The sequence below is a fragment of the Eumetopias jubatus genome, unplaced genomic scaffold (assembly GCF_037043125.1).
Source record: "Eumetopias jubatus isolate StellerSeaLion01/CBP00866 unplaced genomic scaffold, mEumJub1_p1.0 scaffold_15, whole genome shotgun sequence".
NCBI classification, from domain to species: Eukaryota; Metazoa; Chordata; class Mammalia; order Carnivora; family Otariidae; genus Eumetopias; species Eumetopias jubatus.
The window spans coordinates 66,182,927-66,210,684 of NW_028274821.1; positions in this window are offsets into that span (position 1 = coordinate 66,182,927).

Consider the following 27,758-nt stretch of genomic DNA (forward strand, 5'->3'; position numbering starts at 1 on the left):
GAGGAATTATTTTTTTCTTACTCTTTTATTTTCTTTCCAAGGGTATTATCGGTGTACTTAAAATCCAGTGGGAAATACTCATTTTAGAAAGAGCAGTTGAATATTCAGAAGACTGAAGGAGTAACTTCTGTGCAGGAGAAAGTATGTTCCAAGACATATTAGGTATGATTTAGCCTAGTTAATGAGTTAAATGAGAAAAAAAGATAAAATGAAAGTCAGAAAAATGAAGACATTAGAAATCCCCAATTCAATGAAAATGGACAGAATAAACAATTTACAATGAGAGTAAAGAGAATTTAGTCTTGACAAGATCACAATTAACTTGATGAATCATGAAATCTGGGTATCAAAGGAGGATTAATTTTATTAGAGATATATATATTTTTTTACACAGTGAGGAAGTAGAAAACCCAAGGTAATCTAAAAAATAACCTGTTAAAACTAATTATTGAATTAGGAAGTTTGTGGGTGATGGGGCCATTTTTCTCATGCTTTTAAAAACCATCCTAGTATCATGTTTATACCATCTCCTAGGGTTCTTTCATCTTGTATCCTAGGAGACACCCACAATTTGATAAACTCTAATTTATCCAACTTCAGTTTCAAGACCCCCTGATATCCCTTGCACATGTTCCCAGCTTCTGCAGGCATACACAAGCAAGGTCTTATTACCTTTTTGGGTTATAGTTCCTTTCATTTCTTATCAGACTCCATTTATCCTTAAATACAAGAGGTTACTTAATCCTACTTACTGGGATTTGGGCAAGGAAGGAAAGTGAGTACATATTATGAGAGATGCACATGTTGTCTTGGGGAAGTCTCTTGATCTTCTTTAACCAAGGCTTAGTGACAGCATTTAATAGAAAATATTGGGCCATTTGAACATTAAAAAAATATGTACTTCCAAGACTTTTCAGTGTATCAATCCAAATTTCTCATCTCAATGGATCCAGATCCCATTCTTTCCCAAACAGGACTCTAACTTTGGCATATCACACCTACCTCTTTGGGAGCTCAATTAATATGATCGTTTACTCCTGGGGCAGGCCCTGTTTTCTCTGATCTCCCTTAAAAGAGATGAAAGCCTTTTTACATGCAACCAGAGACTTAGATTTCACTTGTCAATTAATTATTCTCATCATAGCTAGCCAATTCCATTGTCCACATAGTTACTATTTTCCCCATATTTTTCAAATGCAGTATATTTCCTATCAACTAATACATTTCTTCTCAGCAGTATACCATCCCAGTTCACCAAAAGTGAAAATTTTAACAACTGCACTTTTATCTTGTGCTAGGGTCTCTGTGTTCCACCAACTGGAAACATCAGTAAGAAGTCTGGCAGCAAGTAATCCAACTACAACACACTACCCTATCATCTGCTTTCCTGGACCCCAGTTCTCATATGAATCGCCTTAGCCTGGGTTTCCTAGTAAGCAGACACTGGTAGAGAGATTAACTTTTATGAGACCTATTATGGTGTTCCAATAATTGAGCAAAATTGAGTATCAGGATATTTTCTAGCTACTTTTGTTTGCAATGCTAAAATTAAAAAATAAAAGTCCTCTGATGGCCCAATTTTTGTTTCCCTAACTTTCATCTCACAAAATTTAAAAAGATGAATGTGAAATTATCTGTGAGGACTCTGTTATATTTCTCCCCTCATCCCTCTCACCCATCAACACAAATATGATTTATTCTACAGGTTTAAAATAAATATCTAAAAAGCTAATTCCTGTATAAAGATGAAAGTTTTAACATCTCATCTGAACATCTGATTATGGCAAGGAGCAATCAATAAACATGACAAGTCATCTTTTAAGAGGCCAAAAGCTTGACTTGACAAAGAATATTCTAGTTATACTATTGATTTTCCAATAACTTATTTTTCAACAGCTCTGATTTCCTATCCAGGAAATATCTGAAAATGAAAAATTGTCTAATATTCAACAAATTGCCATACAGTTAAATAATCCATGAGCATATAGCTAAAGATTCAAAGATTAAATTTCAATTATTCCTTAAGACGTCCTATATCTGCTCCAATTGATATGATATTTTAACAGATTTATTGCAAAACTAATCTTAGATAATGTAATCACTCCCTCTATGGGTATAAAGATTGTTGTTCTGTCTGATGTTCCATGTCAAAAAAAATAGTAAATTATAATTTAATTCTTTCATTTATTCAATTATTCAATTCTTTTTCTTTAGCACTAATTTCCTACTACTAGGAAAAGAATAAAGAGTAAGATGATCATTAGCACCCAAAAATATTAAAATAAGATTTCAGGATTAGTATTTTTAAACAATATAATTACAGTAAATATGACAAAGTTAAAATGAGAAGTTCATGTTCTCATAAGAAAATTTATTATGATCTGAGATTTAGGAAGACCTCTTTGGAAAAGATAAAGGATGAGAAGGAGTTACTGAAATTCAGGGGAAGGGATGAAACAGAAAGAGTCTTTCAGAAAACAGTGCATGCAAAGTCCGGAATCCAGTGAGGGTTACCTACTCAAAAGCCACAGAAACCACAGTGAGATCACAGATTTCAGCTCACATACACATAAACCAAATTCCCTTTCTACCAACAGAGTTCAATCCCTTTGTTTTACTAGTCTCCCTCTCTCAAATTTTCACATTATCATTTATGTTTACTCATACTATTCAACTTTTTCATTGAAGTCCTGAGTTTTAGCCTGCAGTACCTTTGAACAAAGGTTATAAGATCTTCATGTTTAATTATTTTCTTGCAAAAAATCTTTTTTTTTTTTTTTGGCTGGTGTCTAGATCTAAGTCTCTTTAAATTCATTTATTAATTTTATATATATTGTAATAAGAACACTTCACAAGATCTACCCTCTTAAAATTTTAAGTGCACAATACAATATTGTTAACCATAGGCACAATACCGTACAACAGATCTCTAGAATTTATATAACCAAAACTTTATACCCATTGGATAGCAACTCAGCATGTCCTTCTTCCCCAAGCCCTTGGCAACCACCATTTTATTCTGTTTCTATGAATTTGACAATTACTTCATGGACAAGTGGGACTACATCAAACTAAAAAGCTCCTACACAGTGAGCGATCAAATTAGAGAAAACTCCACCTATGGGATTATAGAAAATATCTGCAAACTGTATTTCCTATTTCAACTGAAATATTCTGAGAGGCACACAATAACCTAGAAAACTAGAGACACCTACTCCAAAACAGTAGTCAGAATACTGACAATAGTTTAAGGGAAAATAAAACTTAAGGGCATAAATTAGACGTGGGATGGTATACTTATGCTGAAGATTCAACCACACAAATACCTGATACCTTACTTACAATCCATGCTTTGAGGGCAAGAAAATCTTTTGGGAGCTTCTATGAATGGCTCTACATGTTCTTTGTGACCCATACTCTTATTTCTAATAATTCTGAGAATTATCTCATTCAGGGCATATTCTCAGCTTTGTATCGCCCTCCCTTCAGTAATTCAGTCAGTGATTCTCCCAGAACAGGCAAAGAGTGTGCATATTAGTATCAAATTATCATTTCCTTTCTCCCCTTCCCCTACCATCCTTTAAAGTCTCCATGTCCAACAACTCATACATAAATTTAAATTTACTCTTCCTCCAGGATACAGGTCAATGAATATTCTCAATTATCAATAGTTACACAAGGTTGAGTGAATGTGTATGTATGTGACTAATTCCTATTCTTTCTTGTTAAAGAAAAATATTACTTTGTTTAAATTTTTAATAAATTCTCAGGATCAAACTGGCCAGTATTATCAATGTAAAACAATTCTGCCATCATGCTAAAATTAGTACAGTGACATTATGTATACCTACTTCAAAATTTTGCTTACAGAAAGGGCTTGAGTGATCTGCCCACTAATTATCTTTGCAGGAAAATAAATTGCTTTTTAAGTGTGATAAATAAAAGAAAATGTTTTTTGAAGAGTGTTTCACACTCTTAAAATTGTAGCTTGAAAAAAGAAATCAGAGGTGATTGTCTAGGACTATGATTTTAAATACATGAAATATTTTTGCTGGCAAATTTTCACAAGTTGAGGATTATAATTGCTACACTAGCAAAACTGAGATTTCTAGTGTACTTTCAAGATGGTCAGCACTATTTCTTTCAACACTGTAGTTTTTACTATTTATACACAGAAAATTCATATAAGTTAAAACACTTTTAAATGAATTTTCTCTGTAATTTTAGTGATTTAGATTACCTATATTCTTCTTCATCTTTTGGTTGTTCAAAAGTCATTTTATTTCTAAAAAAAAGGCAAACCTTGAAAATTTCGGATCTGAGAGAGCAGGGAAAAGAAATTTAATTATGTAACCAAATTTTCACCGTTGTTACCCTCAAATCCAGTAAAACTGCCGTTACTACAAGTCATTCTACACTTCCTGATCTTCAGACATTTCCCACTTTTATTCCTTATCCTCCTTGACTTCTGAACAGTGTTATATCATTTCTTTAAACAAAAAACAAACCTGGGGTGCCCGGGTGGCTCAGTAGGTTAAGCCTCTGCCTTCGGCTCAGGTCATGATCTCAGGATCCTGGGATTGAGCCCCTGCATTTTGCTCCCTGTTCAGCAGGGAGTCTGCTTCTCTCTCTGTGCTTCCCCCTACTCATGCTCTCTCTCTTTCCCCCAAATAAATTAATCTTTAAAAAATAAAACAAAACAATCCCTCTCTCTCCTCTCCTGGGGCTTGGGTTTGAGGATTCCACTCCCATTAAAGCTCATTTGTTGGTACTTCTGTGGATGTCCCTTCATCTATCCCGTCCTGTGAAGGTTTATATTTCCCAAGAGGTCTGTACTTGACCCCTCCATTCTTTCTATAATCTCTGCCTTGAAATGTTCTCCATTGTTATGATTTAACTGCAATAATCTGTAGTCTTAATTCTTACTCTTAATTCTGTATCTCTAAAATCTTAGCACTTGTTCCACACTTACTAGATATGTAAAATTCAGCTTGTTTAAAATACAATTTATTTTTTCTCCTACCAAATTTGTTCCTTCTTCCGTATTATGTATCCATAATTGAATATATGGTTATATTGACTGCTTACCACAACAATCACATCAATTCATATATCATGTTGATTCTAATTCCCAAAACTTGGCCAAAGTGTATTTTCTTACACTGTCAAAACTAAGAAAGGCTAGACTAAGTGTAATAGTTTTTGCTATCATCTCTTACTTGGATACCTGCAAAGGTTTTCTAACTTTCTCTTTCTTACACTAGTTCTCCGTACTTTCTCCAGAGTAACGTTTCTAAAATATGGATCTGATATATTAATTTCATATCATCAGTGCCTGGTACATACTAGTGGCTCAACAAATATATACTGAATTCAGACCATTCACCTTGTCTTCTGAACTCTCCAATCTGTAACAGAGTATCCTGTTTGACACACATGATAATGAAACCACTAATATGTTGCCAGGAGCTTTTATCTTTTAGGAAGGACAGAAATCGCCTTGAAGGAGATTGTACATGTTTTGTAAATATCCACTTGAGTGATCCTCCTTAATTATGTAAATGTTGGGTGAGTCAGCATCCACTGGCTTACAAAGAAAGAAGCTGGTGACTTCATCAAGGACGTTACTGAGATGCCAAAGTATTTCTTGATATTCAAAGTTGGCTGTGGGGCCTGGAGACCAGAGTGTAAAGTCTCCAACATTTTTCACAGACACAGGCTTTTTGAGAGGTAAGGAACAAAAACTTCAGAATCTACCCTCTAGATTTAAAGTTAAGGAGGCCTATCATGGTGGACCAAAGTGTCTCTGACAAAAGCACAGAGGTAGGGGAGAACAACAAGTTGCCTGGAATAAAGTTACCCAAAAAATTGAGTCTAGACTTTTGTTAAAGCTCAACACTGAAGTTTTAAAATAAATAAATAGGTTTTTGTCCTCTTTTTGTAAGTTTTGCTCAAGATGCCCATTTGGAAACTAGAATGCCTTATGCTCCCTCAAAAGGTATCCACTCAAACATATTAGCAATAAAATATCCAAAATTGTCAGTTTTTTATATTTGTGTATATGGAAAATTATATAGATTTATTTTTAAATAATGAATTTTGCATTCCTGCCATAAACCCTTCATTGACATGATTAATTTTTTATAATGCTGAATTAAATTTTTCAAAATTTTATTGAGCATCCTTTTGTCTAATGTTCTTAAAGTTATTGTTTTTTTTCTGATTTCCCCTTTAAGTTTTGGTACTAATGATGGCATTCATTTTTTATAATATAAAATGTTAATTTTACATTATTCCTACCCTTCTATTTTCTAGAAGAGGGTTTCTCAATCTCAGCACTATTGATATTTTGTGCCAAGTAATTCTTTGTTAGTAGGGTGCTATCTTACTTTGGACTTTTTATTTAACTCTTGAGTTTTTAGAAATGTGGAGTTTTATATCCAAATAATTAAGAACTTCTGAGTAATGTTTATGTAATATATTTTTGTCCATAACTTTACTCTTAACCTATTATGTCATTATATTAAAAGTGTGATACTTATAAAGAGCATACAGTTTGGGTGTTGAAAAGAAAGCCAAAGCCCAAAATGGTGTTATTTAGGTTAAGGCCTCAAGTCAGCAAACCAAGACATAATATCTAAGATTCAACCCTCCATAAATATAACCTTTAACCAGTTAGTATGGGAATTTCCTGGTCAACACTAGGAAAGGACTCAGGCCCCCTGGCCAGCAAGGCTCTTAAACAGATCTGCATTCCTAGCCCAGGAGCCTCCATTCAGAATCTTCTTTATCTGGGTCATTTGGCAAAAGGCTTCCTCCATTGCTTCTGTCAAGACCTCTTTATTGGAGCGTGGGAGCAGGACAAGAGCCTAAAAGACACTTTACTCACTACTTTTCCACTCCTAGCCCTTCTCGCTTGCTCTCCTCCAGCCTCTAGGTCCATACAACTGCAAGTACTATTTGTTCAGGGCTCTCCCACCGTGAGATGATGCCCCATATCTGTGTTGATACAGCAGGTGAGCATTCCACGTGGGGAAATGGAACAATGAGTTGGAATTTTCTCCAGTTTCCTTGCTTAAACTAAGTGATTAAAGCTTTGACTATTACTTTCATTGAGGCTTGTCATCTCAGTTGCCGACTTTGACCCCTCACAGCTCAGCTCCATCAGACTTAGCAAAGTTCTTGAGAGTTGCTTCTATATTTGCTAAGCTGGTGGTAGGAAACAAGATTTAAAAAAAATATTATCTCCCTAAATCTCAAGGGTTGGGCTATTTCAGAGATCCTAACCGTCTTCCGGTGGTAAGAATCTCTAATATGAACATGGGATGCTTTCCTTCCTCTCTCAATAGAGGGATTATCTTTAATCTTTCCTCCAAGCACAATGTGTCTTCACCTATGTTCTGGGGCTTGCAGGTTTGACTGCCCTTCTTGCAATGGCTTAAGGCCTTCATAGCAGAGCAGCATCTGGATGGGGCTTTGTATCTTTTAACAGCAATTGTCACCTTCCTCCTGCACATGACTGACATGATTTATTAACTCCTCTATCCTAACCCCAATCTTTCTCCTGAATGCCTTCTTGAGGTCCACGGAAAAAAGCCAAACAAACTATGCCTGTTTCTTTGACTCTCATGGGTTCTACACTAGACCAGACTCAGCTTTGATTTTTACTTTTTTTATTTCTCTCTTGTATAGTGTGCAATATGTCTTCCTCTTATATGCTGTAACAGATGACCATGTGTTTCCATCTTTTTTCTCTCTGTATTCCAACTATTTTCTTGTTACTTCAGCTGTCTTATGGATTCATGAAAGATTATGATTTGGTAGATTATCTAGCACTTTCTGTTGTTAGTTTGGAAGTGACGCTCATTCCAGATGTTCTTTCTACATCCTATGCAAATAGAATATCTTATATTTTGATGGAAGCATTTACTTGTCTTTTTATTTCTAAGATCAAAGTCACTTTTATTGGTCCAATTCACAGATTTACAGCACAAAATTGATGGAATAGCTTTCTCCCAAACTATGTTCTCATTCTTAAAGTCACTGTCTACTTAAATTTGGTTTTCATTCCATTCTATCAATGAATTTACCAACCCTTTTATTACATCATAGGTTTGTGACAGAGGAATTAATGTTTAACATACCATACAACAGAAAAAAAAAATCCAGCGTAATTACTCCTTTTCCAACAGAAATTATCTTTTCTAATGTATCACATATTCTCATTAACAGCTGTGCTGACAGAGGCCATATTTTAGTAAATTCCGGACTCTGTCTGCTTTGTGGTTATAACCATATTCCACATATCCTAGTATAGGTTTTACAGGTACAGGTGCCATTATGTAATATTGTAACAGTGAAAACACAGTGTCATTCTTTGATCCAATCCCAACCAACTGCATAGAGAAGGTCCATGTTATTTTGTGTACTATGGCCATTAGGGAACAATGATATTTGCTCAATTGTCCAGTGACAACCTGCCATAAATCTGTAATGAATCCCATTAATATAACCTATTCCCTTCTAGCACTCTCAACCATTGACCTTTAAAAATAGTAGATTCCATAAATATTAGAATATTAACTAGTCCTTTTCTGTATGAGAATATAGGACTTCTCAACACTGTTAATGATTTTCCATGAGAACTATTGTCCAATTAGTTCATTTGCTTATAGCTTCATTAAATCTTCCAGATTGATTCCAGTCACGATCACTCTCTTGAAATAGAGGTCCCTCTAGCGTTCCTATCTGGTTTAGCATATCTTTTACTCCTGTTGACTAAAGCTCTAGTAATGTTACTTTGGCCACACTCAGCAATTCCAAGACCAACTCCTTAAATCTTCATGGAATATCTTAGGCTGCATGGACAGATCTGAAAAAGCCACAGCATATATTACTTCCATTGAATATTTATTGTTTCTGTGCAATTTTGGAAACTACATGCACCCAAAAACATTATGTGCCCCATGAAACTGTCACTTAGGTATTGTCAATCCCATACTATATCCCCATCTGGGTGTGATATAAGGTATCACATAAATGTCCCTTATGTATCTCCAGAGGGATATTATTGGTAATATCAAGACATCAAATCACATCCAAACTGACCTCCCTTGAGGCTCTTCAGGTCCCATTTGCACCTTCTTTAAAAGCATTCCATTGACATTCACATTCCATATATTCAAAGTAGCAAGTAAACTTCTGACATGCTGGGAAGGCAGCAGCAATCTCCTCTGTCACACCCAGGCAGCTGTTTTAGCAATGCATCACCTTGATTAATAGCCATACAGAGTGACAGAAGCTCTGCTGTTCAGCATTCTCCACCCTCTATGATTCATTGGTAGTATTTTTCTCAAGTCATCAGAAAAATAACCAGAATGGTAAATACAGACTATAAACTATGAATCAAATGGTAGTAGGTGGTTACTGATAAGTTGAGTTATCATGAGTACTGTGTCACGTCTTTTCACCAAATTATCTAGGTAGGGCTTTGGGGCAGAGGTCATAAATCAGGAGTCCAATTCCTCTTTTTGGAGAAAAGAGATACAGAGGTTTTTCGAAGAATCTGCCACTAGTGAATGCTAGATTTGACAAAGAGCTAACAGTCTTATTCTCTTGCTCTGAAGCACTCTTGTGGAAATAGTGTGTTTGCTTTCTTACCTGAGACCATGAGCATCCTTAGTTTGCCACAACTTCCCCCATTTCCATTTACTGATTCTTTGGTCCACATATTTCCCACCATGGTAGAGTTTTTCTAGCTCAGAGGTATGGTCCTCCACAGGGTTCACAATAACAGCACGCATGCTAATGATTCTTATCTTCTCCAGACCAGAAGGATTTCAAATTTTTGACAGTAACAAATAGGCAGATGCATACTGCTAAGAGCATTTCAAAGGAAAGGTCATTCCTTCTGGTAAGCCCTATTAGTAGGTTTTCCAGAATTTCTGTAATCAGCATGTTTATGGTGGATTTTACAGCTTATCTTTCTTTCCTGAGTGTCCCAAACAGAGGAGAAATAGGTTACAGGCCTAATGCTAACTCTTTCCTTTCCAGTAATGAATAGATATAGACAAAGAATATATAATGAATAAAGAATTATTTGAATGGAATTTGTACTATTCATATGATTGAGTTTATATCTATTGTGTATGTTATTAGTGAATAAAGAGAAATCTAGGCCATATGCATGAAATACACATCCTTCTATAGACCAACAACAACAATGTGAAGCAACAGTTGTAACTGATTTTGAATACAGCTAAGTGTGTTTAGTCAAGATTTGTGGAGAAAATACCTATGTAGTAACAGGTTATTTACTTTGTTGAAAATTTATGTATAAAATATATATTTTTATGTATTATATAACATATAACCATTATACATAATACATGATTATCTGTGTGCACAATGATTGCTACAGATGTTTTGTGTATTCTCTATGGCTGAAACTGGCTAGGAAATTGATGCAATACATTGATATCTCTAAAAAATCCATCTGTCTGGAGACATGCCAACTTCATAAATAATAAATTGATCAATTGATATGGAAATTTGAAACTAAAAAACAGTGGAGGTACTGTATTAAATCTTACTCACTGCTAAGGGAAACAGTTGCTAAAATGTTTGCAAAACCATTTGTAGATTGAGAACAAGAACCAAAAAAGTTTTTCACTTTTGAGTATATATCTGAAGAAATAATGTGTAATAGAAGCAAATACTTTTGAAAAATATTAACTACTTGAATATAAAAGATTATATTAAACTATCTTAAATCCTTTTTTAAAATAAATACTTTTTCAGGCCGCACTTATAATAGCTGGAAAATTGCACATGGCCATGAGTTAAAGAAATAACTAGTTTCTTAAGGAAAACTGCAAGAGTTTTGTTTTGTTTTGTTTTCCCTCTTGTTCATTCCAACCAATATTATGCTCTCAATATCTCTGAAACTTTTCTTAAAGATTTACAGTCCTTCGGCTACAATGTCAATGTCAGAGTTCAGGTTATAGCAAGGTAAACAAATTTTAATAAAAACTATCAAGCTTTGGAAAAGAAAGATTAAAAGATTACATATAAACTTAAACAATCTAGCCACTGCCAGAAAATATTAAAATGTTGTTTTCTGCCCTACTTTAGTTCTCTTTTATTCATAAGGGGAATGTGCAAAGTACACAAAGTTTTGTACGCCATAGTGAAAACAATTACCAAAATCCTGGATAACATCACTAAAGCAATTGATCTGTTTACTAGAGAAGTAATCAAAATTGGAAAGACCATGGATCAAAAGCTAGGAGCACAAGATACCTTCTTGAACTCAAGAGGAGGCACATGTGCGACTCTCAGAGAAAACCATTTTACTTATATCCCTACAGATCCTTCTTGAATAAAGAAAAAAAAATCTGAAAAATAAATGAACTGTTAAACAACCCAGTTGTTAGAACCAAGATTTTTTTCTGAGAAAGTCAAGGTTAAGAATTTTTCATGTACAATTTTTTTTTTTTAGATTCCCTCCAGAGTCCTGCTCAACTTTAATTCTATTTTTTTAAAGGTTTATTTGAGACAGCATGCACATGAGAGAGCGAGCAGGGATGGGGTGGAAGGGGAGAAGAAGAGAATCTCCAGCAGACTCCCTGCTTAGCGCAGAGCCCAACAAGGGGCTCTGACACAGGTCTCCAACCCATAACCCTGGAATCATGACCTGAGCTAAAACCAAGAGTTAGACCCTTAACTGACTGAGCCACCCAGGTGCCCCTTAATTATTTTATTGTAATTCTTCTTCGTTCACTTGGGTTTTTCTTTTTTTTTTTTTTATTTATTCATGAGAGACAGAGGGGGGGGGAGAGAGAGAGAGAGAGAGAGAGAGAAGCAGAGGGAGAAGCAGGCTCCCAAGGAACAGGGAGCCCGATGCAGGACTCGATCCCAGGACCTCGGGATCATGACCTGAGCCGAAGGCAGATGCTCAACCATCTGAGCCACCCAGGCGCCCCACTTGGGTTTTTCTATATTGCTCCAGCTGGAAATTTTTTCTTGAACAGCTGTAGAAGTGGCTCTAAGGTCTTTTTCCTAAAACTACAAAAATTGCAGAGATTTACTCCTAACTCAGATATTGCCATGAAATTTATTAAAAATTTTGGTTATCACTGCAATGCACCCAAGAAGATAAGCCTTCAAGGCCACTGTACAACTACATCTGAAAAGAGAGCCACATTGTGATTATGACTGTGTTCTAACTCTAAGCAGTCTGTAATTCTCCTTATTCATTTTATAGTTCAAATAACTGTGCCAATCTTTTATCTATTGTAAAGACTTAGGAGTAACCTGTATCAGTTGCTATCTCTCTAGCTATATCATGAGAATGAAGATCAGTGTTTGAGTACCTGTTCCATTTCCCTATTATTACTGTATTAATATCTGCTTGTCTTTGGGTACAATTTGGAGACTATAAAGATTAAATATAAACAGGAAAATCTTTAGTATTTATGGTGCAACGGTCCCCACTTAATTTCTTTTATAACATTCTCAATCTAGACCTTGTTCTACTTTTTGAACAATAAACACAACTTATGTTTTCTAATTTTGATTTACTGACAGAAAGCTGAGGCCTAGATTTAATCCTTAATAACTTTTTTCTTATTCCTTTGCTGAAACCAGTTTTATTCACTTCCTACATGACTTCATTATCTTTGTCTTAAAAGACTGGGTAAACACAATGTCAACCTTTAGTCCTTATTCAAACATTGACACCGTGCTTTAAAAAATATAAAGAAAAGATTAATGATGATATTAGTAATAGCTAACATTTATGTAAGACTTAGTACATGCCAGGCCCTATGCTAAGTATGCTATACATATTGATTCATATAACCTAGACAGCAACTGTCTGAAGTTGGTAAAATTATCTCCATGGATGGGGAAACAGACACTGAGCAGTTAAGTAACATGTTCAAGGTTACATAGATAGTAAGTGGCAAGTTTAAAAACGTGAACCTTTTTATAGGTAATTTCACATTTATAAGTAGACATTTGATAGGACTCCAAGTGATCTACAAAATATGTACAAAATCAACCACACATTTACTGCTTGAGCACAGTGCTGAGATATTGGTATTCTAAAATAAAAGACGTAATTCTATTAGCAGATAAAAGTATGTTTTACTATGAAAAGCATACATATAGAGGTCATAAAACCTATATTTTATTTATAACCCACCAATATTTTAGATCTATGCTAGTGTGCTAAGATATACTTGGCTCATATGAAAAGTAAAAATATTACTGGCCTGGCTCATAGGGTCCTGTGAATATAAAGGAGATTTAAAAAGATATAGTCATTAACCTATTATACAACTGAGTTTTATCAAGAAAACAGGTAAAATTAATTACCTAATTTTAATAGGTAAAAGTAATTAAACTTTTAACTTTGGAAATATCAGTGACCCTATTCCAGAGGATTTTCCAGGAATTGACAGTTCCCTGTACATAGAATATACTTTCTAATGTAATATTGAGAATGAAACTATCTCCCCAAACACTCACTTATTAAAATATGTAGACAAAATATTAACTGAATTTATATGGGACCAATGAACCCAACAATTTACTAGTTAAAATAGACAAGTGAGCTCCATTCCCTGATGATAGCTTACCATTAAATACTTACTTGCCTCTAAATTACTAGTGTTAGGATTAATGCTAGTCTTTGTTTTAATTTATTTGACAGAGAGCACAAGCAGGGGGAATGGCAGAGGGAGAAGGAGAAGCAGGCTCCCCACTGAGCAGGGAGCCTGATGCGGGGCTCTATCCCAGGACTCTGGGATCATGACCTGAGCCGAAGGCAGTTGCTTAACTGACTGAGCCATCAGGCGCCCCAGATTAACACTAGTCTTTAAAAAAGTCCCAAATTACTGCTCATTGTTTGTTATCCAAATCCTGGATATTTTTCAGATACTTATAGAACTGTGCTAAAATATGAATCATCACTGATGAGTATTAATGACATATTTAACCACTGAAAGAAAAAAAAATCAGTTGAAAGACCATAAAGAAAACAAGAAAATATAGCAATATCCTCTTCCTATTTACCCCCTTTTGCCACTCCCTTTTCCCTGATTTAGGTACACTACGGTTCCTACCAAACATGGAACTGAGCAGTACTTTTATATGTCTAATATAACCCAAATCATTTTTCTCAATCTACCACTACTCCGTGAAATTCCTCATTCTGCTTGCATCCAAAGCTGTCATTTCACAAAAACAAAACAAAAAAAAAGGAATAACACTGAACCATCATTTAAAGGAAAATGTAACCCTAACAAGAAGAATGCAACAAGAAGAAAGTACAAGAGGAAATGTGAAAACATATGATGGAAAATATAAGGGATCTGAAATAATTTATAGATGAAGGTCTGATGGGTTTTGACTGTTTCAGCAATAAGAACATGCTGTCTAGGGGCACCGGGGTGGCTCAGTCAGTAAAGCGACTGTCATCAGCTCAGGTCATGATCCCAGGGTTCTGAGACTGAGCCCCATGTCAGGCTCCCTGTTCAGCGGGGCACCTGCTTCTCCCTCTCCCTCTGTCTCTGCCCCTTCCACTGCTTGTTCTCTCTCCTCTAATTTAAAAAAAAAAAAAAAATTAGAACATGGTGTTTAAGCAACATAGTCTCCCTGGTTTTGCCACATAGTTTACAAATTCTGAGGAGGTAATGGCAATGACTACTAAAACTGCAAGCTACCTAATCCAGGGTTCTAGCAGCTCCAGAGGTTGTAGTTTCTGCTCCCTCAATTTTAACTCTGAGGTGAACTGAATCATCAAATTCTTCTTATTCTTTCTGTATTAGCATCATTCATTTGCATCTTCTATATCGTTATAGAATATAACCTCTTACCAGTGTGGGAGAATTCTTCACACCTATTGAAGGTGGGCTTGGCCATGTGATTTGCTTTTAGTCCATGGAATATGGGTGGGTGGAAGTGACAGAATGGCAGCTCAAGATCAAGGTCTAAAGAGATATCAGATGTTTACACTCATGCCCAAAAAGAATGTTGAGACACTTCAAACAGGTCTCAATCCAAACTGCAGCTGAAGCCAAGCTCAGCTCTGAAGCAAGCTGAAGTTTCTCTGCATTGATCAGCCATACTACAGTTGACTTGCAGGTTTTGGTGAACATCACAATAAGCATGCTGTTTTTTTCATAAACTATTAAGATTTGACAACAGTACAATCTATTTGAAGATTAATGAAAGTGGCTACAATTGTACCATGTGGTTGTAATGATCTTATCATTTGACTTGACAATGAATTCTATTCTAAGACACATTTTTAGGATATATAGGACTGTTAGGTTTTCAGTCATGTTTTTCTCTTTCATGAGCTTTTCTATATAAATTCTCCAGGATACAAATATTTATTCCAGGAATAAATATTTTATAGAATGGTAAAGATGCTGAAATATATAAAATATTTAATATTTTCTTTCTATAATACTTTGGGTAATTTTTGTAGAAAATTTCAAAAAATATTTTATGAGGATTCATATCCTACCATTGATCCTTCATGGATCTGCACTCTGGCCACGCTAGCCTGAAAATATGAAAATTTTCCAGATCTTCAAAAGTATTATGTTAATTTCCCCATCAGGACTTCCATTAAAGTATTCCTATCCCTTAAGTATCTTCCCATTCGTTTACCCAGATATAATTTGGTTACCCTTAAAATCTCATTCAACTTCATTCTTGGTTAAGCTTTCCCTAATGTATCCAGACTAGATCAGTCCTCCTTTTATATGCTCTTATAGCCCCCTTATATAAGTTTTAAGTTGTTTTGTCTAATTATCTCCCCATTCACCTGTAAGCTCTAAAAGGAATATTTACACACACACACACACACACACACACACACACACACACTGAAATTGGGAAGAAAAGGATTAAAGAAATTGCAGAATGAAATAGAAGAAACATTTTGTTATGCCCATGAAGAAATCTGGTATTTCATCTACTTGTCTAAGAACTTCTAATCCTGTCCTTCAGAACGCTGAATCTTTCGAATCCTTCTCTTCAGAATACCAACCAGTTCTTCTCTCCTACGTATCAGACATTTTACGTTTCTGCTACTGAACTCAAATAATGTGTAAATATTAATCAGATTGGTTAGTCTTACCGGTTAACAACTTATGTTAAGTTCTCTTTAAACGAAAATATTTTTGTTGAGAAAACTTCATGCATGATTTCTTTTTGTACTCTACAACTTCAAGCAACAAATCTTGAGTAATTTATATAATAGCAGTCCTGCTTACCATGCATATGTCACAATATAATTTTCAACAAGACAAATACGTGTGATTACATTCACTAAGTAACACTGAAGAGCTCCAAATCATTCACTGTGAAAGCTTTAACTGCTTAAGTAAAATTAGTTTGGATTTTCATTTAGTTCCTACTTCCTTTCATTCAGAGATTTAGCTTTCAGTGCTTGGGAGGAAAAGAAATTTTTGCCTTATTCAAGTTCAGAAAGCACAGGGATCACAGAGGCCTTGGATACTGAGCGAAATAATTGATCTCTAACGTTTATGTGTGAAATTAGAAATTTTAATATAGAGAGGGTCAAAGAGACATGACTAACTTTATTTAAAATTATGAATGACATCAAATTGAAGTAAAATCATTATAACATTGAGCCTACTTGTTCATCTATGCCCTATGTAGTTCTTAAAAATAGGGTTTTGCAATACAAATATAAGGATATAAAGTAATAGGGGGCTGAAATGTGATAACAATTTATTGAATACTTACTACACACTTCACTGTGTATTCTATGTGTATATTTTAATCCTCACAAATCTCTCCAGGTAGATATTGTTAACATTATTTTACCAGATAGGAAATTCAGACCTGAGGAATTGAAGTAACTATAAAGTTCACACAGCTGTCAAGTGACAAAACTGAATTATAGCAGAGTTCATGTGATTTAAAATCCTACTACCAGGAGAGAAGATTAGCAGATGAACCTAGGATAAAGCTTCTGGTATATGCCAGGCCATAATAACCTGCGTATTTGACAGAAGTGGGTGACAGATTTGGCTTATATTTTTCAAGAAGGAAGCATGGAAGTTTATACCATTTACAGATTTTTCTTTTTTGATAGAGTCCAACCTAAACAAATACACATTAACTCTCAACATTTGCCTTTTTTTTTTATAAGATTTTATTTATTTATGAGAGAGAGAGAGCATGCACATGTGCCAGAGAGGGGGAGAGGGAGAGAGAGGATCTCAAGCAGACTTTGTGCTGAGCACAGAGCCCAATGCAGGGCTTGATCTCACAACCCCACAATGATGACCTATGACGATGAGCCAAAACCAAGCGTAGGATGCATAACCGACTGAGCCACCCAGGTGCCCCTCAACATTTGCTATTAAAATGCTCCAGAAGGGGACAAATTGGTAGTCAATTATCTATGAAAAATTTAACCTGAAAGAACTTACATTTTTCTCAGTGGATTTGGCCTTGCTCTATAACTTAAGCATCAGTAATACTAATTCATTTTCCTAAGCACTTTATTTTTAATGTTAATAAAACAGCATATTCAGATAGGTTGCTCTTCACAAATAAGAAAGTTGAAGGTCACAGAATTAAAATATGAATTTGAATCCATGTTTGCCTGACTCCTAACACATGCTTTTACAATGATACAGCTCTAGCCAAAATACTAAAACAGTGCTTCGTAGGTTTCTATAGCTTGTTGTACATTGAAGTATATCAAGTACAGTTAATTTAATTGACTTCTAACATAAAATTGATAAATAATAAATGAAGAAATAAGAAAATGTACAAATAGATGAATTTTGCCTTAGATTCTGAGTTATTACTACCAATGATACTTCTGCTTGCATCTGGGCAGTAGGGTATTATACGGAGCCCAAGGTGGGAGGAGCAGACTGGAGACCTTGAATCCTTTCCTTCCCTTTCCTCTTACTACATCAGTATTGATTTTCAAGGAAGAAACTTTAGTATATGCATTCCTTCTCTATGACATTTATTAAAAATTTACTTCATTTTAAAAAAATTAAATGGCACATTTTACGTTACTCTCAATCAAAAATTGAGATCACTTATAGAAAATTCAATTCAATACTGGAGGCATACAAATAAAAATTTCTAGTAAATTCTGTGGTAGGTAAATGGATTATATGGATTTCCCATGAGAGATCTTTTGCTTTAGTAATATTAAAATTGAAAAGTTTGCTTAAGACTGGCAAATAACTGCTCATTTCAAGTAAATAATCCCTCCCCTACAATTCCATAATGCTTTATCTGCACTTCTTTTAAAACCTTACCGTTAAATCTCTGCTCACCTTCTGTTCCTCTCCCATCTGTGAGTCACTGGAGATTTAGCTAATAATATCTTTCAATACCATAGTTCCTGATGTTATTAAAAATATTTTTAATTTTCAATTATTTTAGATTAGATGATGTAGCCATGCATATGTACACAAAAAGATTAATTAAGCACAATGCTCTAGAGATATTTAAAATGATTTGGTATAATTCCTGATTATACCTGGTATAATTCCTGTCCCATTATCTGGGACAAAGTAAAGAAATCCATGTGTTAGCTGTAAATAATTTAATTTCAAAGAAAGATTGGTTTTATTTAATTTAATGGGCATGTGATATGTATCTCCATCAGTGTGCACAAATTGTGATAGAATCTTCAAAGATAAATGACAAAATTTCAGTTTTAGATATCAAGATCATTGAATAAAGATATGTACATAGTAAGGAAACAGGGATGTAAGTGTTGCTATGTATCAAGAAAGTTTAAAACTTAATTCTTCGTGGATTTGTTGTTTATAGGGACCATTTTATGGCACAACTTTTAAAGTAAAAAAAAAGTTTTCATGTATACTTACTTGACCACCAACTGACACTTGTCCTCAAATTTATGAGGGCTTAATACAAGCAGTATAATCTTGAGGAAGGGAGGCAAAAACAAGCAAACAAATAGAAACAAGACAAAAAACAAAAAACAAAACAAAACAAAAAAGACAAAAAACCCACAAAACCAGAACAGGGTAAAGAACAAACAATAACACTAATGATATCATAACAGTAAGTCACATGCAAAAAAACAGCTATTAAATTGGCTTCAGACTTTGCCTCTGCAATATTAAATTCAACAGTAAAATGAATTGTTAATAAATTGATATGAAAATATTATGAACTAGTAACTTAAATCCAGCTATTTTTCCCTACATAAAGAACACAGAAAATTTCTCAAACATATAAAGGGTTAGAAGTAGTGACACCTATTCATTGCATAAGACAAAATTATCACCTATATTCTGCAGCCATCTTACAAGAAACAAAAATTAAGAATTCAAGCATGGTAGGGGACAGTATATTTTAACATCCTAGTCAAGGACCATCCAGCTTAACACTACAACTGCATTATACAGAATTGAAAAGAAGACAAAGGTCAGAAGCTCTCAATGTGAATCCTGGATAACTGTGTGATTTTGGACAAATCAGTAGCTCTAAGATTGCATAAATACACACATATGCAATATATAATTTGAAAAATTAATTATCATTCCTCACTGATAAAAATTACCTAGCAGCAGTAATATAAGTTTGTTCTTCTCTCTCCAACAGGATATATGCATTAAAATAACATTTAAGCTCTCCCTTTTACATGAATAAAGAATTTATATTTAGTATATTTCATTAATTTAAAAAGTTTCATTCCTTATGACAAAGATTAATCCTATTTACCCAGAAAATCATTTGTCTTTGCTAAAGGAAATAACTCCTTTACCTAAATGCAGTGCCCAGACCCTGGCCCTTTCTTCTACTCAAGTGCTTTTTCTCAATCTCCCATCAAGAACCAGTTAAGCTTGCCCTCTCAGTGGATCATCATCTCCTCCTTGGGCTAACTCCTCAGAAAATGTTCAGTTTTGTCTTATGTTTTCTTCTCTTGTTGTGGTCCCTGTTCCAACAGTATGACATTCTCTGCCCTCCACTAATTTTGCCTATTCTATACAGTACTGCTAATGACTTTAGCCATTATTGGTGTTCTGTAACTCACCATTTAGCATGTTCTATAAATGGCAAATCATATTATAGTCATATTTCTAGATTTACTTATGTGTGTTAGTAATGTACAGTTTTAGGCCTTATATATCTTAGTATATATTCTAAATAAGCTTCAGTGTCATTGAGTTAAAGAGCAAGGGATGGAATGATGAATTTAAGTAGCAACACAAAACATTATCTCAACTAGCTAGACATGTTCACTAATATAAAAGTTAGTTTGAAAGATTTAGGTTTAGGTTTGCTGTTGAATGCTTAGAAGAATCAGTCCTTAAGAGCCTAATCTAACAAATATAATCTAAACTAAAAAGATGTATACCAGTGCCAGAGTAGACAACAGAAACCCAACTTATTAGTTAACACTGAGCTACTGAATGGTCACAAAAATGGGAATACTTAAGAGCACGCCATTAGTATTGAAAGAGATCACGTTATGTGAAGCCTGAAACACACTGAAAACTTCATATCAGGTTTTTTTTTTCTTATTGTCTAGTTACATTAAGTATCCAAATACAGTTTCTTTGAATTTCTGATTGCCCATTAACTATGTTCAATATGCACTGAATACTGCGATTTCAATGCAATTGAAAATGTTTTCAGTATTTATTGAAATACTTCAATGTTTATCAAATAGTCTTCTTTTTATCTTATCTTCTCTGGATATCTTTAATTTTCCCTCTGTATTAATATTTTCTATGGCCTAATTTTGTCTTGCTTCTAGACTTACTTGGCCTTAAGCTAGATTCTGATAACTTGATTAGGAGAAATCCATAAGCTTTTCCTACATCTCACTATAAAAGGTTGGAAGTTTAGAATTTACCAATTTCCCTGTTAAATGTTTGTTCCCTAGCTTAACTGTCAAAGGTCAGTAAATCTTATTTCCCTCATTTTTAATTTTTAAGGAGTTGCTTCACTGTTTCACTCAAGAATTAAAAACAGGTATTTCTATAGAATATCAAATGCCCCATAAATATGATAGAATCTGAACTAGAAGTTTTTTAATTACAGCTATAAAATTTGTTGTGCATGAAATATCTATGGCAGTAAATTTAGCAAGGTTTATTTGGCATATCTATTCATCTTTAATTTGAGTAATTAAGACAGATATGTGCTTTAATTTCTATTATTCAGTCACCATAGGAACTGACACCCAGATTACACTTACCCTCACAAGTTTGAGGTGTATATTTTATCTTAAATTAGCAAGCACATGCATTTCTGAAGAATAAAATGACAATATAAAGAGGACATGTGAAATCTGAAAATCCCTTTCAATTCTTATGAATGTAATTTTGAATTTTCTGTTGATTCTACGGATCTAAACTAATCCAGGATATGAGTTCTGAACATTTCCACAATACGCTGTCACTGAATACATTTGCAAAAGTTTAGTGAAATTTGATAATTATATAATGAAACAATAACATTATATAATTTCAATAAAGTTAACCACTTAGTAATTGTATGTAATAGCAGTAAAATAGGAGACAAAAGGACATGACCGATTTGAAGCCTATCTCTTTCCAGAACACTTAAATATGTTCAAGTTACAACCTTTCTATGAATCACAGTTTAAACAAGAAGTAGGTATTGGGGGCAGAAGCCCATAAAGGGATGTTGTGAGGGGTGCCTGGATGGCTCAGTTGATTAAGCACCCAACTCTTGATTTTGGCTCTGGTAATGATCGCAGGGTCCTGAGATGGAGCTGAGGGAGTCTACTGGAGATTCTCCTCCTCCACTCCTCTTCCTGTGAGTATGCATGAGCATGCTCACGCGAGCTCTCTCTCTCAAATAAATCTTAAAAAAATAATAAAGGGATGTTGTGAGATATAATTCAGAACTCCTTTCCTATATATGTTTAAAAACCATGCAAATTATGAAATCCTATATGCAAATATATCTTAGTATGGGCTGAAACTGAGGGCCTACATCATTCCCTGCGAAGGAGACCCAGCCAGCCCCAGCACTGCTGTTGCTGGCTCTTCATCTCCTCTCTCCCTGAATGGAGTTATGAAAGAATAATAAAAAAATGAAGACAAGGACTATCACTTGCAGCATGGTCAAATAGCTTCTACTGGACCCCAGTGCTCTTGTACGTACAACTACAAAGTCCAGACAAACTAGAAAAAAAGGAATGACTTCAAAGCAGTGGATAGTGATCAAATGCAGGTACATTCTAGAGTGGAGTTGACACTTGTTAAAAAAGAATACTGTGGTTTCTCCCTTGCTTTTAGTTTGAAGTTAGGTCAACATTTTCAATGTGGGAAATGGCTATAACTCTTAGAGAACCTGAAGACTTTCTGACCTTAAAAACCAGAAAACAGATTTCAAAACAATTGTACTTCTAAAAAATTGAGGCAAGAATCGTGGAAAGGAGAAAGCCACAGAGAAGGAGCCCTAAATCCTGAGTATAAATCGTACCTGAATCTCTGGATGGTTTCTGAACCATACATGCATGGTTCAGACTCAAAGTGGCTTTCAATGAACGCTAAAACAAGTAAACTGGGATTTGAGATGTAATAAAATGTTTGAAATTTGAATCTAACCAAATTGCCTATTAAAACAACAAAAAATCCCCATATTCATAATTAAATGCAAATTATATAATACTACCTTCACAATGAGAGGAATATAATTAAAATTAATTAGGTATGAGAAACCAGAAAAAAATGCTAGTCATTCTTACAGGAAAAATTATCAACAAACTTTAACCCTGAGTTATCCAGATGTTGAAATCATCAGAGAAAGACTTTAAAAGAGCTAATATATATGTGTGTGTATATGTGTATGCACACACATGATGTAATTGAGAAACATTCATAATGTATAAAAACCTAGGAAATCTCAGCAGAAAAAAATAAAACAAAAGCTTGATAAAAATTCCAGAAAAATATCTAAATAAAACATTTTTTGGAAAAGAAGAATGGAAATGGAGGAAAGGAAACCAGTGATCTTGAAGATAGATCAATAGGAAAAAATTCAGTCTGAAGAAGAACAAGAAAAATGTTTGGTGAAAAAAAATAAGAGCTTCAGGAATCTGTGGAACTTATCAAAAGTATAAAGTAAACAAAATTCGAGCCCAAGAAGTATTGACAAGAGAATAGAGCAGGAAAAAAAATTTAAGAAATAACAGTCAAAAACTTCCCAAATGAGGAATATATAATTTTATACAAACAAAAGGCTTAGTAAACCCCAAGCAGAAAAAACACGAATAAAACTAAACCCCAGCACAGAAAAGTTGTGAAAATCAAAGAGAAATTTTTTAAATTAGCTAGAGAAAGTGATGTATCATACACAGGGAAAGAGTAATTCATATTGCCAAAGACTTCGTATGAGCAGTTGTGGAAGCAAGAGGAGGGTGAAAACATATCATTAAGCAGTTAAAAAAAAAAAGGTAAACATAGACTGTTCAGATATGAGAATAAGGAACTTTGTCATGACCACTGCACCTGTAAATTCTAAGGGAATTTCTTCTAGTTGGGAAAAAAAAAAAAGTATCAGAGGGGGGATAAAAATGAACCATCAAGGAGAAATGAAGAACAGCATATATATTAATATAAAATAAAGTTTTCTCTTAGTTTAGCTAAAATATACATGACTATTTAAAGCAAAAACTATGCTATCTTTTGGGCTTATAACATCCATAGCATGAGAAAACGTAGAATGATGAGGTTGTGGTAAATGGGTCCATGTGTTTGCAAGTTTTCTATACAGCATATGAAGTACTACAATATTAACTTTATACAGACTGCAAAAACTTAAGCCTAGAACAACTACTGAAAAAAGTGTCAGTGGGTAACTTAAAATGGAATTTTTAAGTTCATTCACATAGTAAGAAAGCTAGAAAATAAGGATGGGGGAAATAGAGGGGTCATACAGAAATTGCCTAATAGCAAACCTGAAACAAATATCAATAACTACATAGGATGTTTATGGATTGATGAAATTCTAATTAAAAGGCAAAGATCATAAGAATCAATGAAAGCAGGACCTAACTCTATGCCATATATGTCATGAAACTTAAAGCTCAGACAGGTTGAGGACAAATGGATAGAAATGACATATAATACAAACCCTAAGAATAAAGCTGGATTAGCTACTTTAATAAGATAAAGTAGACTTCAAGAAAAGATTGCCAGAGACAAAACAGGCTATTTAACAAGGATACAAGGCTCAATTCATCAGGAAGATAGAACAATCATAAATGTGTATGACCTGACAACCAACCTTTCAAACATGGTGTGAAAACTACAAAATTAAAGAACTAGGTAATTCCACGATCATAGAATATTTTAATAGTTCCCTTGAAGAACTGATTGAACCACTAAACACACATACACACACAAAAAGAAAACCTAAGACAAAAACCTTGATCTAATTATAGAACACTACATATGAAAATGTCAGAATACATATTCTTTCCGAGTGCTCATATTTTCTTCACCAAAATGGACCATAAACTGGGCCATAAAAAGTCTGAATCAATTTAACAGAACTGAAATCAGGGGAAATAAATTCTCTGATCACAAAGTAATTAAATTATATATCAATAACAACATATCTAGGAAAACCGAAAATATTTTCAATTAAACAACACACTTATAATCTAGATCTGAGGGATGGGGATCAAAGGAGAAATCACAGAATAGTTAGAACTAAGCAATATACAAAATACAGCATACAAAAATTTGGAGAAACAACTAAAAAATTATCAGAGGGAAATTTTTAGCTTTAAGGGCTCAAAAATTTTTAAAGGTCTAAAAGTAATGACCCAAGGATCTGCATTAAAACAAATTTTAAAAATAATCGCACAGGGTAAACTAAAAGTCAAAATGAGAAAATTTGAAAAGTGGAAAACAACAACATAGAAATCCCGCAAACAAGGCAGAAAATAAACAAAGCAGAAAGCTGTATTTTGACTCGGACAACCGGAGATCTAGCGACAGGGCTGCAGCAGATGCGTTCTCCCCCCCGCCCCCATCCCCCCCACACCCCCACCCCCCACAAAGGCAGGCGACTGCAGCAGGTGGCTGCCCAGTGACCTCGTCCCGGCCGCATGCCACCGCACGGCACCTGTGCTCCACGCTCCGCCGGACCCCGCAGCAGGGCTTACCTCAGCAAGTGGAGCCAGTCAGTCGGGACACCATTTTCATTCGCCAGGATGTTGAATGGGGTCTACCTGGAAGAAGCTCCCACTCGGTGGGGTCGGCTGGTGAAGGCCTTGCGTCAGAGTGTACTTTCTGGACCGTTCGAGGCCCAGCCCCACCCTGGCGGGCACGGGCAGCACACGAGCCGACTGAAACGCCGCGGACGCCTGGAGAGCTGTTGGAGCCGGCCTGTCCGAGGAGCTCACACTGCGGATACAGGTGGGCTCTCTGGGGAGCAGAGAATGGAGGGTGTCTTCCCCGTCGGTGCCGGGGGAGGAGGCCTGGCAGGCTCGCGGGAGCCCACACGCTGGGCGACAGCAGGCAGCCATGTTCTGAGGCTCACCGCCAAGTTGCTTTTGGTTTTTCTTATGCTTGGCCCCAGCAAAGGAGACGTCATGCGACTCGAGGCCAGAGGACGCGGGCTGGGGCCTTTCAGGGGCCGGGTGTGCAGGATGGCAGAGCTGTGGCTGAGGCCGGAGCTGAGGCCGGAGCTGAGGCCTGGCTGCGAGCTGTGAGGCTTGAGCCCCTTCAGCCGTGAGGATATGGCTGGCTGCTCCGACCGGAAGTAGTCACTTGCGGGTGTTTTCACGCTAGCTCTGACTGAGGCCTCACTTTTGGTGGTTATCTTCCCACATGCATGGTTCGCTGCGGTCGGCTGCAGAGGCTTGTGGCTGGTTTGTTCTGTGACCGTGTCGAAACTACTGGGAGACTGGTTTTTATGACGGTGGGCTCGGGAATCTTCCAGAAGCCATTATCATCCCAGCAGAACTCGTGCCTAATCTCCAGGTTGCCGTAGAGGCCAGGCGAATCCTTGTCTTCTCCTGCTCCAGGAGCTGCTGGAAGAGCATAAAGTTGTGTAATTGCCAACAGATGGTGGCCAAATAATGGATCTGTGCTAGCTCACACTCCAAATGCAGATCTTTGGTTTCCATTTCCATCTCTCTGTATTTCTCTCACCCCCTACTCTTTCTCTTTTTCTCTCTCTAATCTAAAAAAGGAATAGAAGTAGAAAAGGAATTATCAAAAACAGTCTAACAACAGCAACAACAAAACTTTGTGATTAGATCCTAAACGTTCAATCCTAGTTTTTCAGATAAAGTAGAGGAGCATGGAACTCTCCCTATCATCTTTTGAAACTCGTTAACAGAAAGATGTATCCTGACAATGAAATTAGAAAAATAAATTGCCAACAAATATTGATTATGATCATAGGCACAGAAGTCTTTAACAGTATTATCAAACTGGATCCAAAAATATATGAGGAAAATACATTATGAAGAAATAGATTCAATTCCAGGAATGGAAGGGTATTTGAACTTGCTTAAATTAATCAGTGTGATTCATCATATTAAGAGAATAAAGGACACAAAACATTATTTCACGGGCACCTGGGTGGCTCAGTCGTTAAGCGTCTGCCTTGGGCTCAGGTCATGATCCCAGGGTCCTGGGATCGAGCCCCGCATCAGGCTCTCTGCTCTGCGGGAAGCCTGCTTCTCCTCCCACTCCCCCTGCTTGTGTTCCTTCTCTCACTGTCTCTCTCTCTGTCAAATAAATAAATAAAATCTTTAAAAAAAATATTCCAATAGATGGAGAAAAGGAATGTAACAAAATTCAACACTCCTTATTCATAAAAAAAAAAAAATCTCAGCAAACAAGGGAGAGAAAGACATTTCCTCAATTTAATAAAAGACATCTAGGAGAGACATAAAGGTAATACCATGTTTAATGTTGAAATATTTAATGCTTTTCCTCTAAGATTATGAAGGAGACAATAATGCCTGTTCTCACATTTATTTAACATTGTACTCAAGTATTTATACTTGATTCATGTGCCTAAAAATGATGCAGTTTAAATACTTGTGTAGATCATATGTCTACCACTATAATCAAGATGCAAAACCATCCGACAGTTGTCCTTGTTTTATTGACTTCTAATTGATTTGATTATGGTCAGAAAACACGTTCTGTATGATTTCAATTATTTTAAATGTGCCAAAGTTTGTTTTGCAATCTAGGATATAGTTTATATTGTTGAATGCTCCAAGGGTCCCTTGAAAAAAAAGGTACATTTTTATATTAAGTGGAATAATATACTTATATAAAACATATTCTTTTAGTTGATGGCATTGTTCAGATCGTTTATGTCTTTGTTGATTTTCTGAGAGTTCCTTCAATTTTCAAGGGGGATAGGTGGGTTGAAATCCTCAACTACAATTTCAGATTTGTCTCTTTCTCCTTTCAGCACTATCAATTTTTGCTTCATGCAGTTTGAGTCTCTGTTGTTTGGTGTGCATACATTTAGAATCACTGTATTCTTTTACTTTTGGATCTTTTACCATTGTGTATTTGAGGAGAGGAGGCTGTGTTTCCAATGGCAGTTTAATTTTTAGAGACTTTGCAATCTTACTTTGGTTCACTTGGTTTATCTTGTACTGCTTAGGCTCCTACTGGTCTCTATTGATGTTGCCTCATTGGGCAGAACAGGTTTTCCCAGACCAGCCAGGAATGCCTTTTGTGGGGAAA